Below are 19,201 nucleotides of genomic sequence, written 5' to 3' on the forward strand. Positions count from 1 at the left end.
CCGACAGCAAAGAGTGACGCAACTGAGTTAGTCCAGAGGTGTGAAGCTTGCCAATTCTTATGAAAGCAACAGGATTTGCCAGCACAGCAACTGCAGGCCATAACCGTAACATGTCCATTTGCGTGCTGGGGACTGGACATGATTGGACCCTTCAAGAAAGCTCAGGGAGGATATACTCACGTGCTAGTCGCCATTGACAAATTTACCAAATGGATAGAATACAAACCTATTGCTTCTCTGACTTCAGCCAAGGCGGTGGAATTCATACAAGATATAATATTCAGGTTGGGATACCGAATAGCATCATAACTGACCTAGGATCCAATTTCACTAGCTCTGAATTCTTTGACTTCTGCGAACAATGGAGCATCCAGATCAAATATGCATCAGTAGCACACCCAAGAGCCAACAGTCAGGTAGAAAGGGCTAATGGAATGATACTGGAGGCACTGAGGAAGAAAGTCTTCGACAAGAATGAAAAGTTCGCAGGAAAATGGATCAGAGAGTTGCCGTATGTGGTTTGGAGCTTAAGAACTCAACCTAGTTGAGCTCTGCATGGAAATACTCCTTTCTTCATGGTCTATGGTTCGGAGGCAGTGCTACCTGCTGATCTCAGGTTTGGGGCACCAAGGCTAGTCTTCGAAAACATAGCTGAAGCAGAAGCTACCAGACTAGAGGATATTGACGTATTGGAAGAAGAGCGATTGAATACAGTAATTCAGTCAGCTAGATACCAGCAAACCCTGAGGCGCTATCATGATAAAGCTATACGACATCGATCTTTCGTAGTGGGAGACTTGGTCCTTCGCCGAATTCTAACGAGGGAAGGACGGCACAAATTGTCACCACTATGGGAAGGGCCATTTGTGGTAGCAAAAGTCACTCGGCCAGGATCATATCAGCTTACTCAAATGGATGGCACGGAAGTAGGGAATTCATAGAATATAGAACATCTCAGGAAGTTTTACCCCTAGCAAGATTTCAAAAGCTACCGGGGCAGCATTGTACTCTGTAATTGGAAAATACATCATCAATAAAAAGACTTCATTCCCAAGGGCACTTGAACTGTTTATTATCAAGCATGCTTACTCGACTTAGGGTGACCACCATACCCTACTAACGGAGCAATTGGCTTAAGTCAGGAGCGACTTAAAACGGTGCAACATGCACACGCTTACTCGACTTAGGGTGACCACTATATTCTACTAACAGAGCAATCGACTTAAGTCAGGAGTGACTTAAGACGGTGCAACATGCTCACGCTTACTCAACTTAGGGTGACCACTATACCCTACTAACGGAGCAATCGGCCTAAGTCGGGAGTGACTTAAGATGGTGCAACATGCTCACGCTTACTCGACTTAGGGTGACCACTATACCCTGCTAATGAAGCAATTGGCTTAAGTAGGGAGTGACTTAAGACGGTGCAACATGCTCACGCTTACTCGACTTAGGGTGACCACTATACCCTGCTGACAGAGCAATCGGCTTAAGTCGGGAGTGACTTAAGATGGTGCAACATGCTCACGCTTACCCGACTTAGGGTGACCACTATACCCTACTAACGGAGCAATCGACTTAAGTCAGCAATGACTTAAGACGGTACAACAGGCTCACACTTACTTGACTTAGTGTGACATGCTTACGTTTACTCATCTTAAGGCGACCTCTATGCCTCATCAGCTAATCGATTAGCATGAAATAGGGAAAAATTTCAAAACCAGCACGCTGCACCTACTTCTGCAATCATCCATAACAACTGTTGAATTCTAACGACAGACAACAAACATAGCATTCAGCATCAAAAACACGTTCTGACTGAATATTCGAGCACGTTCGACACACACGCATATAGTTCACATATGTATTCAGTATCTCTACTTGGCAATGTCTTTCTCAGGAGCAACTGAGGAAGAAGGGCGACTTGAGGAGTCAGGAACAGCTTTGACATCGGCCACTATATCATCAGGAACAACTACACCCGACCTTCTCATCAAGATCCGCCCTGCGCGAATGGCCTTGTCCATAGCCTTGTCGCGCTGAGCCTTCAGGATGGTGGAATTGTCTTCTACAACTTTGGTAGCCAGTCGAGCGGCCTCTAGCTCCTGGGCGACTGATCTCTTGGAGGCACGCAGATCCTTGATGATGGAGTCTTTGCTCGACACCAACTGCCTAAGACACATGATCTCATCCTGGGATACTTGCAACTTGTGACGATGATGATCCAGATCTCCCATGGTAAAGCGGTGGCTCCTCTCCAAGATGGCCAGAGAATTGCTAGCATCACGATACAATCTATCAAGATTATCGCAAGAAGCCGCAAGTGCCCGTTTCTCCTCCTACAGACAAGAATCAACTCTCAAATACCTAGTAAGCAGTAAAGTCATAGCAGATCCAGTCAAGTAAGCTTACCTCGTTAGCTACCCTTTCAGAGTCAAGCTGAACACTAAGAGAGGAATTCAAGGAATTTGCATCGTCTAAAGAAGCAGAAACTCGAGCCAAGTCAATCTGACATCGAGAATACTTCCCCTCAAGCTCAGAATACCGCCGGTTTGAATCGGCTTGATACTGGAGATATTTCACCTCGAGTTCAGAGTACCGCTAGGTCATATCTAACAAAAAGCAGCCGAAGAAGGATACACGGTTAAAAACAGACTAATCAGTCAGCCAGAGAAAAAACAAAAACACTAACCAATATTCGATATTTTCAAATCAGATATCTGCTTCTGAAGCAGCAACGGATTCCACTACGTCAGAACTCCTTCTGGGATAGAGACACCATGTGATCTCAATTGACCAACCATCCCATCAAACAAAGCCTGGTATTAAACAAATGAGTACAAAGAAAGTGATTTGCCAGAAGTACTGACAGAACAGAAAAAGCCAGGCTACCTGAAGATTGGAAAAGAGCGAAGAAAATCCCAAGTCATGAGAAGCTGGTTTGTAGCTCGACGAAGGAATATCAACCGGGACAATCTGAAGAGCATCATCAGGGATTGATTCAGCTCCACTAGCAGATATCATAATTCCGGCTTCCAGTGCGCCGACCTCTAAGGCGACTCCCTCACTTGAAGCTAAAGAAACATGCGCTGCTATCACTCCACCAGAATGTGGTGGAGACGACCCGACGTGGACATCCATGGAGGTATGAGAAGGGGAACTCGCTCGGACACCCTCGGGGGCTGGGTCGCAGCTCGTGCTGCCCATCGGAGCCAGATCACCATCGGCAACACCCTCGGGGGCTGGGTTATAGCTTGCGCTACCCACACGAGCCGGATCACTACCGACAACACCTTTGGGGGCTGGGTAACTGCCAGCACCGCCCTTGATGACTGAGTTCTCTACAACAGCCACCTCTAAGGCTGAAGGATTCTCAGTCACCTCCATGGGAATCGAGCAATCTTGACCAACCTCTTGGCACCGAAGATCGTCCTCCAAGGTCAACGATGCGCGAGATGCTGCCTGGGATACCTCTAATCCCACATCTGGAGTGTTAGAGCAGATGTCCATCATATCACCATCAATTGGCTCTGACAGCATACCCTTAGGAACAACATTCTCAAGAGCCCGATCAAAATCTGTTATGGATAATTCTTGCAGGCTAACAAGAGCACACAGAGCTAGAGAAGGAATATTGCTATCCCCCCACTACCCCTATAACGCCGACTATTCTTCTGAATTAGTGGGACTTCTTCTTCTTCTTTGTCATTGTCAACAATACGGACAATAGATGGCATAGGGTTACACCCATTGGGTTCAGCATCAGCAGAGTCACACCCATTGGGCCCAACTGGTGCACGGATATGTTCGTTGGGGACAGTTGGTGCACGACCACACCCATTGGGGTCAGTTTCAACGGGTACGCCACTAGTGGGATCAACCCCAGTCAAGATTTCCGCCGGTGCTTCTTCAGCAACAGGAGCAGAAGGGCCAGCATCCTGGTCCAAGCATGACAATCGCCGAAGCCGTCTCTTTTTCTTCTTCTTTTCTTCAGCAGGCGCAGCCGGACGACTGACCTAGCGAAGACGTTTCGGACAAGTACCCTCAAGCTTTCGGGTGTCCACTGTTCTGTCAATCTCTAGTATAACCGCAACAGTCATTGTTTCAGCAGGGGTCGAGTCAGAAAAATCTCCAGCCAGCATGTCGAGCACAACATTCATTTTTGCATCATCCGGACTCGCTGGCATCTCAAAATGAACTTGCCTCTCATCATTGGGAAGATCGCAAAGAGAAGCAACCAAGACCTCGATATCTTCAGGAGAGGGTCGCACTCTAAGACCCAGGCCACTATCACCGGCAGGAGGATTGGACACGAAACTGAAAAAGGACTTAGGAGATGGCAAATTCCAAGCAGAATAGGCAACAGGAGCACCAACATTTGATACTCAAGATCATGTCTAGTCGGCTCACCAAATCCTTAGCAGGAATTCTCCTATTGGTAACTCGGGTTGGGTTGGTGACACCGCTATACAAGTAAGCTAGGTATGCTCTATCCTTCAAGGGCTGAATATTCTTAAAAACAAAGTTAGCAACCACAGCCTCGACGGTCAGACCTCTCTCCTTCAGCAAGCAAATTTCAGCAAGCAGGATTTTGGCTTTCGCTACCTCCAAAGTAGTAGGAGACTCAATCCAACTCGAAGTGCGCACATCCGGTTGTCTTCCTGGCCAGGGGCGAAAGGACTTGCCATGGTTTTCCACAATAAATCACTCTAAACACCATCCTTTAATGCTGTCCTTAAGTGGGATATCAAGGTATTCTATTTTTCTCCCACGACGCATCTCCAGACTCGCGCTGCCCACAAGCTGGTGCTGCCCCCCAGCCATCCCAAGACGACAATGATACAAGTACCTCCACAAACCGAAGTGAGGAAGAATTCCGAGGTAAGCCTCACACAGATGAACAAAGATAGAAATTTGTAGAATAGAATTGGGGTTCAGGTGAGTCAGATTCAGATTATAAAAGTCAAGGAGACTGCGAAAGAAAGGAGAAATGGGAAGAGCAAGGCCGCGGATGAGAAAAGGGATGTAAACAACGGACTCGTGGGTATCCTCTATTGGGACAGTAACCCCACGGCAAATCCGCCAGGAACAAAGTTCTTTCGGAGGAAGAATTCCAACATCGACAAGGTGGAAAAGATCCGGCTCCAAAACAACAGACACATGGTTACCTGCGAAAGGCAACTGGCTGTTGGGGTCGATAGGCGGGATGACCACAACAGCAGAATTTTGGTTCTTCCGCTTGGGCGCCATCGAAATCTCGTCGGTGGACTGAACAGAGGCGAAATCAAAGGGAAACAGAGGATGTTTGGAGGCAAAAAAGTGAGGCTAGGGCTCAGAGCACAGAGGCGTGCGACGACGTGAGATAAATGGGGTTTTCCTGGGTCAGACACCGTTTCTAAAAAGCGCTAAGTCATAACTCGGGAAAAAACAAGACTCCATGGCATGACTCGGCTGTTACTTCTAAAACGCCGACGTCGTCAAGTACCACTCGGCCGTTACTTCTAAAACGCCGACGTGGCCCAGCATGACTCGGCTGTTACTTCTAAAATGCTGACGTCGTCAAGTACCACTCGGTCGTTACTTCTAAAACGCCGATGTGGCCCAGCATGACTCGGCTGTCACTTTTAAAGCGCTGATGTCATCAAGTACCACTCGGCTGTTACTTCTAAAACGCCGGCGTGGCCCAGTACAGCTCGGCTGTTACCTCTAAAACGCCAACGCAATCCAGCATAATTCTACTGTTACCTCTGAAGACACCAGAAATAACTCGGTCGTTTTTCTCTATGTAAATGCAGGCAGAATCAAATACGACTCAGCAATTACAAGTCGTTACTCGAGCGTTATCTCTAAGAACAATGACTATTGTGGGCGTAAATACAAACTGTCGAATGACTATAAAGGAACGACAAGAAAGTGAAAGATATGCGCAGAATAAGCCGAAGTTTTCTTCATCATATATAAGGGAAGTTCTTCCACAAACTCAAAGACCAACTCATTATGAGCCTGGCCTTTTTCCCTTTTTCGCTACATTACATTACTACATCACTACATTATTTACACTACACTATACTACTAACTACTACTACATTATTTCAGTACTACTAATACTAATACTACTACTACTACTTATCTATACTAATATTTAAGCCAGTGGCGCTTTGCCACTGGCCCTGCCTCTACCGCTGCTGCCCTTGCCGCTGCCGCCGTCGCCCTTGCCGCTGTCGCCGTCGCCCTCGTCCTCGTCATCGCCATCGCCACCGCTCCCTTCCTCGGACGAGTCGGAGGAGTCCTCCTCATCCGAGGAGATCTCCGACTCATTTGAGCCCTCGAGCCCGAAGCGCTCGACGGCCCGGATGTACGTCCACACCTCGGCGGCGATCCCCTTGCCGGGGGAGAGGCGTAGGCCGGTGACCCCTCGAACTCGGAGGAGAACTCCTCCATCCGAGTACTCGGAGTCACCAAAGTCCTCGGAGGGAGGACTCGGCTCGCGTTTCCTCTTATCGCCGGAGTGGTGTGAGGAACTTCCGCCCTTCTTGCTCTTGCCCATGGTGGAATAGAAGAGAAAAGAGGAGAATAAGCAGCAAATGGCCGAGAGATGTGTGAAGACACCAGTGAAGCAAGCACTCTATTTATAGGGGCGGGAGGCAACCACTCATCTCCTACCACAGTCACTGAACAGTCACAAATATTCAATATGTAATTCAAATTGTCTGGAAACAAGTCAGGCAGCAGAAGCCGCTTCATGTAATATTACACCCATTGGAGCTGAAGTCAACCACTTGGACAATATGATTACACCCCGCGGTCACATCAAGTTACTACTCAGAGGCAGCCCGCTAAATGCTCAGCGCACCAAGCCGTCCCTTGGCTACACCCATTGGGGGGGGACGTCCAGGAATTTTCAATAGATTTTCCTAAGTAGTCGCATCCATTCAGTATACGCAATGAATGTATCAATACAGAAGGAAGATATCAATAGAGATCAGAGAAAAGCCAAAAATAGCTGCTAGAGTACAAGTCTAATCAATAGAAGTATTGAAGCACAAAGCGAAATGAAGACTAGCCAAAGAGCCATCTACTGGACGTCCAATCTGTCACCGATCAAATAAATTTCAAACCTAACAGGACATGGGTAGATCGCATTGCTGATCTCAAAGACAAAACCATATGCTGATCTCTAAAGCATAAAAGTTGATGATATAATGCTGAATTCTAAGGCATTCAACGAAGATATAATGCTGATTTCTAAAGCATGAAATGAAGACCTTTGAATGGATTATTTAGAGTAATCCACTCAAAGATCGGGGGCTACACCCATTGGGTGCACCTCCGGTGCACCCAATGAGTTACTGACCCCAGAAGATAGAATGCTGATCTCTAAAGCATGAGCTGACGATAAAATGCTGATTTCTAAAGCATGAGATGAAGACCTTTGAGTGGATTATTCTCAATAATCCACTCAAAGCTCGGGGGCTACACACATTGGGTGCACCTCGGGTGCACCCAATGAATCCTAAACCCAGAGAGCGAAATGCTGATCTCCAAAGCATAAACCAGAGTCAGATCACAGATTTTTGAAGAATAAAATGAAGGCCGTGAATAATGGCAGGAGAGGATAATAGAAGATTGTTTTACCAAGTTACTTAGAGTTTAGAAGCAGCAACTCGATAGGCATATTTTCAAAGCATTCTTTACCGAAACCAAAAGCCGCAAGCTAGACCTAGAATTTTTGGGCCGATTATTTCAAAATCAACTCAAAGATTGGGGGCTTGTGGGGGACAGATATCCCCCGGGTCCATTAGAAGGCAAGAAGGCCTCGCGAAAGGCCTTAGGACCATTATTTCGCAAGGCCATCCCTTCGTGAGCCAGGGGAGGAGTGTCTGGCAGAATGGATCAGCGCAAAGTCGGATCAACTCGAGCCCATGCGACTCAGCGAAATCAGACGCCGTCCACAGCAGTGATCAGATTCTCCCGCGCAGCACTGAAAGCTCTCGTGTGAGTTTTGGTGTTTGGATGACAACTCAATTAAAGGACTAACAGTGTACTAAGTGTTGAACAGGTGCTTAAGGTAGAGCTAACAGGGTTCAACACAAGTGAACAAATGTGATTGTCCAAGAACTGGATTATGGATACATAATGGACATCACAAGTAAGATGGACATTGCATAAAGTGAGACTCGGGTGCGTAGCTCGGAGACAACTGATCAAGCCAAGGACGGAGGCAAGAAGAGCTTCGAGGTACCAAGTGCATGGGAGAAGGTCAAGGAGGCTGAGGAACCCAAAGCCAAGGGTGAAGAAGAAGGCTTGCAAAGTCAAGGGTGATCGAGTTGAGAATAGCTACGGCACATCAAGGATCACTACATAAGGACGTGACTTACAACCAATGAGGTAACAGCTACAGTTATGTGGTGTAAGTCATAAGGCTCAAGACCAAGCTCTAAGAAGGAGATCAAGGTCACTAGAAGGAGAACAAGTGTCAAAACCAGAACTGGAAGCAGCCCAAAAGAGCTAAGTTCACCTTGATCTTTAGTTTGGGTTGTTCCTATGTTTGGAGATGTTCTATGTGATCTTTGCAGGATGTTGGAGCCAAGAAATGTCAATCTAGATCAAGTCAAGCAGACTTGATGATTTATGAGTCCAACATCGAAACTCAAGCATGTGAAATGCTATAATTAAAAGAAGGTATGTTTCTCAGACTTAGTACATTGTTTTAGAGACTAATGTATTGTGTCTAAGTGCTGGAAACAGAATAAATCGAGTTGGAGAAGAGATGGCTAAGTTCAGCCAAAGTCTGCTCAGTCTGGGATCACCGGATTGTCCGGTGGTGCACCGGACAGTGTTCGGTGCGCCAGGCTGGCTCGAGCGAACTGGCCGCTCTCGGGAATTCACCAGCGACGTACGACTATAATTCATCGGACTGTCTGGTGTGCACCGGACTGTCCGGTGAGCCAACGGTCGGCCGGGCCAACGGTCGGCCGCGCAATCTGCGCGGGACACGTGGCCGAGCCAACGGCTAGATGGAGGCACCGGACTGTCCGGTGTGCACCGGACATGTCCGGTGCGCAAACGGCTCCAAGACTGCCAACGGTCGGCTTCACCATAGAAGGAAAGAAATCGGGCACCGGACTGTGTCCGGTGTGCACCGGACTGTCCGGTGCGCCACCCGACAGAAAGAAAGTATTGCCTTCCAAATGGGATTCTAACGACTCCTAGGCCCCTTGTGCCTATAAAAGGGACCCCTAGGCGCCTCAAGCAAAGCAGAAGTGCAGCCAACAAGTGTAGACTCCACTGGAATCAATTCTCGCTCTCCCTCTTGTGTGTAACTCTATAGTTTGTGTAGAAGGCACAGCTATAAGCCTTTAGAGAGAGGAGTAGTGCTGCTAAGAGCTAGAGCAAGGTCTTGAGCGTTTCGTTACTTTACCGGGGTGCTGCCAAGAAGTCTGTAAGCAGCCGCGGTTCTATTGTAACCCCACTCAATAGTGAAAGGCTCTATCTGTCATACTGACAGATCTGAGCAAACAGAGGAAGGAGTTGAAATAGACTCCAAGCCCAGGTGTGGCTAACTCCAACGAGGACTAGGCAAGCATTTCAGGCTTGGCCGAACCTCGGGATAAACCCTTGCGTCTGTGTGCTCTGTTCTGTCCTGACTCTCTGCCTTACTCGTCTTTATATCTGCACTTCAATACTTATCTGTGGTATAAGCTTGATTTGAAGTGCAGGACATTTTGAGACAGGATCTTCCATTCCGCTGCAACCTACTCGAAGAGTCTTCTCACTCCACTGCGTACTAAGTCTTCGAGTAGAGTAAGAATTTAAGTTTTAAAGTAATAAGTTTTATTCGCCTATTCACCCCCCCTCTAGGCGACATCCAGATCCTGTTCCCGGGTCAAAGGGAACTTTCAATTGGTATCGGAGCTAGGCCTCTCCAGTGTGGGCTTAGCCGTCCGGAGATAACGATGTCGTCACAAGAGGTAACTGTAGAACTTCTTTTAGGCGATGGCTCTAATTACAAATCTTGGTCTGTCTCTATTTATAATGCTTTCTTGAGTGTTGATCCTGATTTGAGACAGATCTTTAGTAGAAGTATTTTTCCATCTGATATTAGTAAAAATCCCTCTAATGATGAACTAAGATGTTTATCTCTCAATCACCGTGCTTGCAACATCTTAGTTGATTCTCTTTCTAGAGGTGCTTATTTTGCCATCATGAGTAGTGATAATGATTTATTTGTTGATGCTCATGATTTATGGAATAGAATTAAAGTAAAATATTGTGTGGCAAATTGTACTGCTTCTACTCCCTATATTGCTTGTGATACTAACCTTTCAAAGGAAGAAGATCAAGAACGATGGGCACCCAACGATGAATCCACCTCGTCGACAGGTTTGGTCTCCACTAATAATAAGTGTTTTATTGCTAACAATGACGGTGGAGACAAAAGCCATGATGAGGAGGAATATGAGGATGATAGCGAGGATGAATCTTCATCACCTCAAGGTACATTTTCCTATTTGGCTTCCACTGACATTAATGACAGGGAAAATGAGACCGATGATGTGGAAGAAGAGGAGATTCGCCGTTTCTACATCCATCTCAACAAAGAGGACAAGGCACTCTTGGTTAAGCTATTGAGAAGGAACAAGGAACAAGGCGAGACGCTTCTCAGGCTAGAGGAGTCCCTCATCAAAACCAACAATAGCCTGGAGAAGATGACCAAAGAACATGAGGAGCTAAAGTGCTCTCATGATGATTTGGTCCAAAGGTATGAATATGTTTTAATTGAGCAAAGAAATAGTCATGATGCATTATCTAATATTGCTCAACTTAAAACGGAAAATTCTATGCTTAAGAATCAAGTAGAAACAATGGACTTAGAAAAACGTGCTCTAGGTAAAAAGTATGATATGTTGTCATATTCTCATAATAAATTAGTTGATGATCATATCATGCTTAATGTTGCTCATGAGGTTATAATTGCAAACTTAAATTCATGTGAACCTCATTCTCGCACGTGTGCGCATTTGAATTGTATATCACCATGTGCTAACCCCTGTTGCTCAAAAGAAAGCAAATCATTGATTGAGCAACAAGTTTTAGGGTCACAAAAGAAATTCTGTGGGAACAAGAAGCAAAGACAACTGAGGAGAAGACACATTGCTCAACTCTCTCAAGATATCCACGGGCGCGTGGTGAAGAAGCTTGAGAAAGGAAAAGCTGTAGCAAGTGTCAAGCTCAATAAGAAAAATGTTCCTAAAGATGAAGAAATCAACATGAGCTTGGAAAAAGGTAAAGATTCAATTAATCATGTTGTTTGCACTGACCTTCTCTCTATGTCATTCAAGTACAAAAAGGGAAAAGGAAAAAGGAGGTGTTTCAAGTGCAAGAAGTTAGGCCACCTCATCGCGTCTTGTCCGTACAAAGACAAGAATGAAGGGACAAGGAGTTGTTTTGGATGCAACAATAAGAACCATACGATTACTTCATGTCCGGTCATGAAGAATCAAGGATGTGCATCCTCCAAGGTGACCCTCACCAAGGAAAATGACACACAGCAAGCGTCATGTCAGGTTGAGTGACGCTTCTGCTACAAGTGTGGTGAGTAGGGTCATCTATCCAAGGTATGTTATAAAGGTAAGATTCCTAAGCAAGTGAATTTGTGTCAATCTTATTCGCGTAGGAGACCCAAATCATACACTTATGCTAGATCTATAACGAGATCACCTAGAACTAGCACAAAGGCAATTTGGGTACCAAAAGCACATTTAGACGATCATTATGGACCCATCCCGAGATGGGTACCAAACTGTGCTAACTAGACCATGCAGGTGCCTTGAGATGGACTAGAGACCATGGGAGAGCTTAAGACGGTTATCTAAAACTCTATGCTTAAGCTGTTAATTGTTTTGGTGTTTATTGACCCAAGGTTGAATTATTGTGAGACACTAATCCCATGTTCATCTCAAGTAAAATAAGGTGTATAGGTCCTGAATCATTATTGGTGAATCAAGTAAAGGACTTTGATGAGAATCTACAACTTGCTCTCCAAAGGATGGTATCCGTGTATTTTAAGTACATATTTGCAATTTAGTATTGCTCTTAAGTTGGCTTGTTGTGCTACCTGTCTTTGGAGTAGTTATGCTTTATGATTGCCTGTGTTAAATGAATCATAATGATGTTTGCTTAATCATGACTGGTGCTATATAGGATATATCTTTTGAATCATTCATGGGTAGCTCTTTCATTTGTTATATCCACAACGATTAACTCTCTTGGTGTATATGGATAAACCTGTAACTTTTTGTAAGTCGTGCTATGTGCAATTATGACATTTTGTTTAGTCCATGTTCACATGATTACCCTAGTTTGGTATTGTGTGAATTTCAAATCCATGTCGCGCCCTTTTGAGCTATGAGGTGCATGAGCAAAAGGAGCCCTGAATTGGTGTTAACAAGTGCTCTCATAAAGGCAAAGGTATGGAAAATAGAACTGTGCAATTTTATTGAATATCTTGAAGTTCCATTGATAGTGATCATAGCTGTGTTCTTGCATTTTATTGGTAGTGTCGTGGCTTAGGAGATTTATGCCTTAAAATGTTGTTTCTTTTGGTGTACCTAAAGCATCTTCTTAACTATGATGTGATTAGACATGATCATGTTATTTTTCAATTAGTATATGTGATGCATGATAGTTAAGTATGAAGCATGTCTAAGTTGCCTGTAAATGTTATACTTCCTGTGAGTATTCAATTGGTTTAGGTGCCACTGAGGCATGCATTGTTGTATTTAGTCAACCTTTCATTTAGCCTTCAATTGGTGTTAAGTGGCTTTTCATTTAATATTCAAAGTGGCATCTTTGTGTGATGAAAGTGGTAAAGTATGCCTTGACCAAGGTATGTTGTGATCCCCTCTAGTTCTAAGGAAGCTAGAATGTGCAAAGTGCAAGTCATTCAAATACTTGATGCACAACTTGAGGGGGAGCACACATAACTTGTGTCTTATGAGACTAACTGTTTCTTGAGCAATCTTGTATAGTCTCTAGGTGGAAAAGAGAAGATAAGCAAGAAATGGAGCAATCAGGACTTGGGTACCTCTGTAAGTCAAGAAATTGGTATCTCAAGTTGTGAGTAAGTGCATATTTTTAGATTGCTCATGCTCTATAATATCTAGTGATAATAGTTGCTTATTCTTAAATATCATGGAGCTATGATAATGAATGAACTTTGCAATTGGTATCTTTCAATTGGTAGTCGTGATAGTCTGCTTCAATTGACATCTTCTGATAATCATTAGAATAGAAGTTTCTTCTTGTGCCCAATACTATAACTTGTTCTAAGTTTGGTGTCTTAGCAACAAGAAAAAGTTAGGAGAAAGAATCAGGCACAAGTGTGGAGAAGCTCTCGAGAGATTAAATACTTTCAAGATGGAAGTACACTACAACATGGTAAAGGTACAAAAGGAAGTATTAATCTTTTTGCATATGTGTATCTTACCTAAATGTTGATAGGGCATATGTTCAATAAGTAAGGGGGAGTTTTGATAGTCGTTTTTCCTCCTTAAACACCCTGCTGTCCCTTGACATCATCCTATGTTCTCGCTTGAGTATGGTTTTTGGTGTTTGATGTCAAAGGGGGAGAAGTTGTGCATTAAAGCTTGTCTCAACCTGAGACGAAAGCTTATCCTAATGGGTGATGTGTTAGTTTGAGCTTTGCCAAGTGTGATATTCATGTGTTTCTTGCAGTATTATATGTGTTGCTCATATGGACTAGTGTTTCCGCTGCGATGAATTATTTGGCTTCTATAGTGTAATAGATAGTCATGTGGTTAATGGTGCCTTAAGATTGCTTTAAATTAGTGTCTTAGTTTAAATTGGTATTAGTTTGAATTGGTATTTTAATGATGAATAGTGGTAGGTTGATATTCCTGTGATATATCCACTGAATTGAATGGTGTTTAACTCTGATTATGTGCATTTGTGTGGTAGAGCATCATGGTTTGATTCTTGAAACAATGCATACTAAAAAGTGTTAGAAATGTTTCGAATTGCCTAAGTATGTGCAAATGGGTGTCTGAGGCCAAGATTATGTTTTTGAAGTAAGCACGTATTTAGGGGGAGCATTCTCTAAACTTAGAATTGAAAATTTGTGCTTCAAATCTTATTCTTATGTAAGCTTTAATTGTGTTGCCATCAATCACCAAAAAGGGGGAGATTGAAAGCTCTCGTGTGAGTTTTGGTGTTTGGATGACAACTCAATTAAAGGACTAACAGTGTACTAAGTGTTGAACAGATGCTTAAGGTAGAGCTAACAGGGTTCAACACAAGTGAACAAATGTGATTGTCCAAGAACTGGATTATGGATACATAATGGACATCACAAGTAAGATGGACATTGCATAAAGTGAGACTCGGGTGCGTAGCTCGAAGACAACTGATCAAGCCAAGGACGGAGGCAAGAAGAGCTTCGAGGTACCAAGTGCACGGGAGAAGGTCAAGGAGGCTGAGGAACCCAAAGCCAAGGGTGAAGAAGAAGGCTTGCAAAGTCAAGGGTGATCGAGTTGAGAACAGCTACGGCACATCAAGGATCACTACATAAGGACGTGACTTACAACCAATGAGGTAACAGCTACAATTATGTGGTGTAAGTCATAAGGCTCAAGACCAAGCTCTAAGAAGGAGATCAAGGTCACTAGAAGGAGAACAAGTGTCAAAACCAGAACTGGAAGCAGCCCAAAAGAGCTAAGTTCACCTTGATCTTTAGTTTGGGTTGTTCCTATGTTTGGAGATGTTCTATGTGATCTTTGCAGGATGTTGGAGCCAAGAAATGTCAATCTAGATCAAGTCAAGCAGACTTGATGATTTATGAGTCCAACATCGAAACTCAAGCATGTGAAATGCTATAATTAAAAGAAGGTATGTTTCTCAGACTTAGTACATTGTTTTAGAGACTAATGTATTGTGTCTAAGTGCTGGAAACAGAATAAATCGAGTTGGAGAAGAGATGGCTAAGTTCAGCCAAAGTCTGCTCAGTCTAGGATCACCGGACTGTCCGGTGGTGCACCGGACAGTGTCCGGTGCGCCAGGCTGGCTCGAGCAAACTGGCCGCTCTCGGGAATTCACCGGCGACGTACGGCTATAATTCACCGGACTGTCCGGTGTGCACCGGACTGTCCGGTGAGCCAACGGTCGGCCGGGCCAACGGTCGGCCGCGCGATCTGCGCGGGACACGTGGCCGAGCCAACAGCTAGATGGAGGCACCGGACTGTCCGGTGTGCACCGGACATGTCCGGTGCGCAAACGGCTCCAAGACTGCCAACGGTCGGCTTCGCCATAGAAGGAAAGAAATCGGGCACCGGACTGTCCGGTGCGCCACCCGACAGAAAGAAAGTATTGCCTTCCAAATGGGATTCCAACGGCTCCTAGGCCCCTTGTGCCTATAAAAGGGACCCCTAGGCGCCTCAAGCAAAGCAGAAGTGCAGCCAACAAGTGTAGACTCCACTGGAATCAATTCTCGCTCTCCCTCTTGTGTGTAACTCTATAGTTTGTGTAGAAGGCACATCTATAAGCCTTTAGAGAGGAGTAGTGCTGCTAAGAGCTAGAGCAAGGTCTTGAGCGTATCGTTACTATGCCGGGGTGCTGCCAAGAAGTCTGTAAGCAGCCGCGGTTCTATTGTAACCCCACTCAATAGTGAAAGGCTCTATCTGTCATACTGACAGATCTGAGCAAACGGAGGAAGGAGTTGAAATAGACTCCAAGCCCAGGTGTGGCTAACTCCAACGAGGACTAGGCAAGCATTTCAGGCTTGGCCGAACCTCGGGATAAACCCTTGCGTCTGTGTGCTCTGTTCTATCCTGACTCTCTGCCTTACTCGTCTTTATATCTGCACTTCAATACTTATCTGTGGTATAAGCTTGATTTGAAGTGCAGGACATTTTGAGACAGGATCTTCCATTCCGCTGCAACCTACTCGAAGAGTCTTCTCACTCCACTGCGTACTAAGTCTTCGAGTAGAGTAAGAATTTAAGTTTTAAAGTAATAAGTTTTATTCGCCTATTCACCCCCCTCTAGGCGACATCTAGATCCTGTTCCCGGGTCAAAGGGAACTTTCAAGCACCCTCAGACGTCGGAACTGAACGATGATAAGTCGGCGGGATCATAGGAAGATAAGTTCAGTCGGTTCACTATTACTTAGGCGCATGTTGTTATCATATCCGCATGTATCGCCGCACGGTCGAGTATATAAGGCCTAGGGGCACCCCATCGAAAACATCTATCTCATCTATTAGCCGTTTACTCAGCTCTCTAGCATCCTCCATACTAGAGAAATTTCCTTGTAACCTGCCATATAAAAGATCCACACCAGGAAGTAGGGTATTACGCCCCTCTAAGCAGCCCAAATCTGTATAAAATTGTCTACTGTCTCTCGTGCGTCTAGCATGAATCATTGAGCTACAGTTAGTAACACCGTCCTACTCCAAAAAAGCACCTCGAGGGGCAACCCCAGGTGCGCGGTCGGACCCAAAACGCCGACATCCGCCTCGATGCGATTGTGGAGATCGTGCTGTCATATGTGAGGACACTTTGAAGTACTTCGTGTGTCCGAACATTAATTATGTGAGTGCATAACAAATGTCTAAAATTGTGTTATTTTGCTCAAATTTACTAATTTATTCTCCTGCAGCCATACGATTGGCGTAAGTACTTCATAGTGTAAATGACTAACATGCACACTCAACAACTGAGATAACAGTACTATAGCTGACATATAAAAGGACTAAATATACTCACATGTAAATGGCTAGCTAACTATATATACTAAACCCTAAAATACTAAACACTAAATACTAAACTAAGTAAATACTAACTAAATGATAAACACTAACTAACCACTAACTTCTAAATTAAGTAAATACCAACTAAATAAAAAAATTAAGTAACTATTAAAAAATGATTACCTTGTGCGGCAGTCGGCGCTGGCGAGCCGCCGTCGGTGAGGGCGACGGTGGGGCGGCGGTCGGAAGCGTGAGCGGGCGGGCGGCCGGCCGGGGTGCAGGAAGGGCGGGTGGGTTAGCGGCGGTCAGCGCACGGTACGGCTGGAGGAAGGGAAGAGAAGGAGAGAAAGAAGAAAGAAGAAGGGCGCCGAGCATAAATCCTAGTTCGACGTTAAGATCTGTAGCGTCTGAGCTAGGTTGTTACCACGTGCGCTGCCGTGTCAATAAACTCGACGCCAAGATCTGTGGCGCCGAGACGTGTTAGCTCGGCGCCACAACTTATGATGCCGAACTTCGGGTCTAAAACGGCAAATAAGTTATTTGTAATTTTTTTCAGAAAAAGGATTAAAAACAAAAAATTCGGCCTTGTGTGGCTACGTGATTAATTTCCTACCCTGCTCATGCATGTTTCCTTTTGTGCTGAAGTGACAACGTCATATGCGGGTCTCCTTCCCACCCATGCATGCTTTGTTTCCTTGTATGCCAACTTGGAGGTGCTTTTTTAATTATAACCTGTTCTACGTCCAGGGATCAATACTCCATGCCTGACGTGATGGCTGATCCTACGAAGAGAGCAGTGGCTCAATGCGGCAGTTGTGGATATACTTCAACCTTTGTACAAGAAGCAATTAGGAGGAATAAACAAATCCTTTCTCTCTCCTTGCATATGCAAGAAGCAATCTAAAGTCTTAAAAGGCGCTCGGTTTTGAGGCCCTCTCCGCATTTCACGCGTCTGGCGGCTGTGGCGTCGTGACGCGTGTAGAAGGCGGACCCGAATGGTTTCTTCAATTCGACGCAGTCGTTCGTCCACGTCCGCTCGCTCTCTCCAGCCTTGTCGAGCATCTGCCTCCTTCCGACCTCGTCACCAAGTTCTTTGTCACCCATGCTGGGCCCATCCACCGCTCTGCCTCGCCCTAGAAACGGAAAAGGCTCCACCTCCCTCCCTCCCCCTCCGCTTTCTCCATCCCGCCGGAATCTCACATCCGATCCATCCACCCGTGCCTCTGCGTCCGCTCCTCACTCTCCGATTCTAGATCTGCTCTCTCCTCTGACCTCTGCCGCTCCGCGTTCGTATCACCCTGTCCGTCGCGCCAGACCCCAGATGCTGCCCACCAGCTCCGCCGCCGCAATAGCAGCTGCATTCGGACACCCAGGATGTGGCGGCCTTCCATCAGGCTCCTGCAAGCGTCGAACCCTACGCTTCGGTGGAGGCCACGCTGGAGAAGAAGCCATACCCACCTGCCACGATCGCAGAGGAGGTGAGGTTGGCTGGCGCTCGAACCCGGTACCACATTCCACTCGCCGTCGCTGATGTGCCTGTCCAAGGTGAGTCCGCCACCGAGGACCCTCCTCTCTGTGTAGCCTGAGCTGTCTACCTCGCAAGGTCCATAGTTTCTGCTCCATTACTATTCTAGGCTAGGCTAGGGTTGGCCCGCTGCTGATGCGAGCAAGGCTCCATCGATTCAGATGCATTGCTCCATTTCTTGGTGTCAGTACCATCAGCCGCATGAATAGTAGTTCAAGACTACCGCTTAAGACTAGAAATGGAGCTTGACGTAAGATAGAGGAGGGGGCAAATGGTGTTAGTCTAGAGAGAAGATTAATATTTAAGGACGGAGAGAAGATTAATATTTAAGCCTAGCAATCCATGTTTATTCTGAAGAAGTTTCGAAAGCAAGGGGTATATCCTATTTTTGTATTCAATTTCTTGCCAGCTCAAGATGTGAGTAAACTATATAAAGAACTGTATGATTGTACCTCTGGTTGAACTTCAATTGGGTTCTTGCTTATATTTCTTGGCAATTTTGACCGGAAAATCGAGAAGCTTGATGGTTAGTTTGGCGTCCACCTGTAATTGATTTGGTGCTCTGATTTGGTCTGCCCTGCAGGGGATTGGTGTCAAGTCACTGGAGGAGGAGCAGGGTCTTGGTCCTGAAGCACAGGAGGAGGAGCACAACATCACGATTAGTGAGATCCCGATCTCCCAAATGATTTCAGTTTGCACTTATTAAAGGTCCAGTGTAGAGGGGTTCTAAAAAATTGGTGTAAACTCCAGAGCACCAGATGCTTGGTCGATATAATATATGATAAATTGGGATTGAGAGCAACCTTGTTTTCTCCTTATTTTCTAGGCTCCAAAACCTAGCCAGTACAGAACTGAAGATAGCTTTGCCAGACGCCAGCTCTTAGACGATCATTATCGAATGATCGCTGTA

This window comes from Zea mays, chromosome 4, assembly GCF_902167145.1.
Source record: "Zea mays cultivar B73 chromosome 4, Zm-B73-REFERENCE-NAM-5.0, whole genome shotgun sequence".
In the NCBI taxonomy this organism is placed as follows: Eukaryota; Viridiplantae; Streptophyta; class Magnoliopsida; order Poales; family Poaceae; genus Zea; species Zea mays.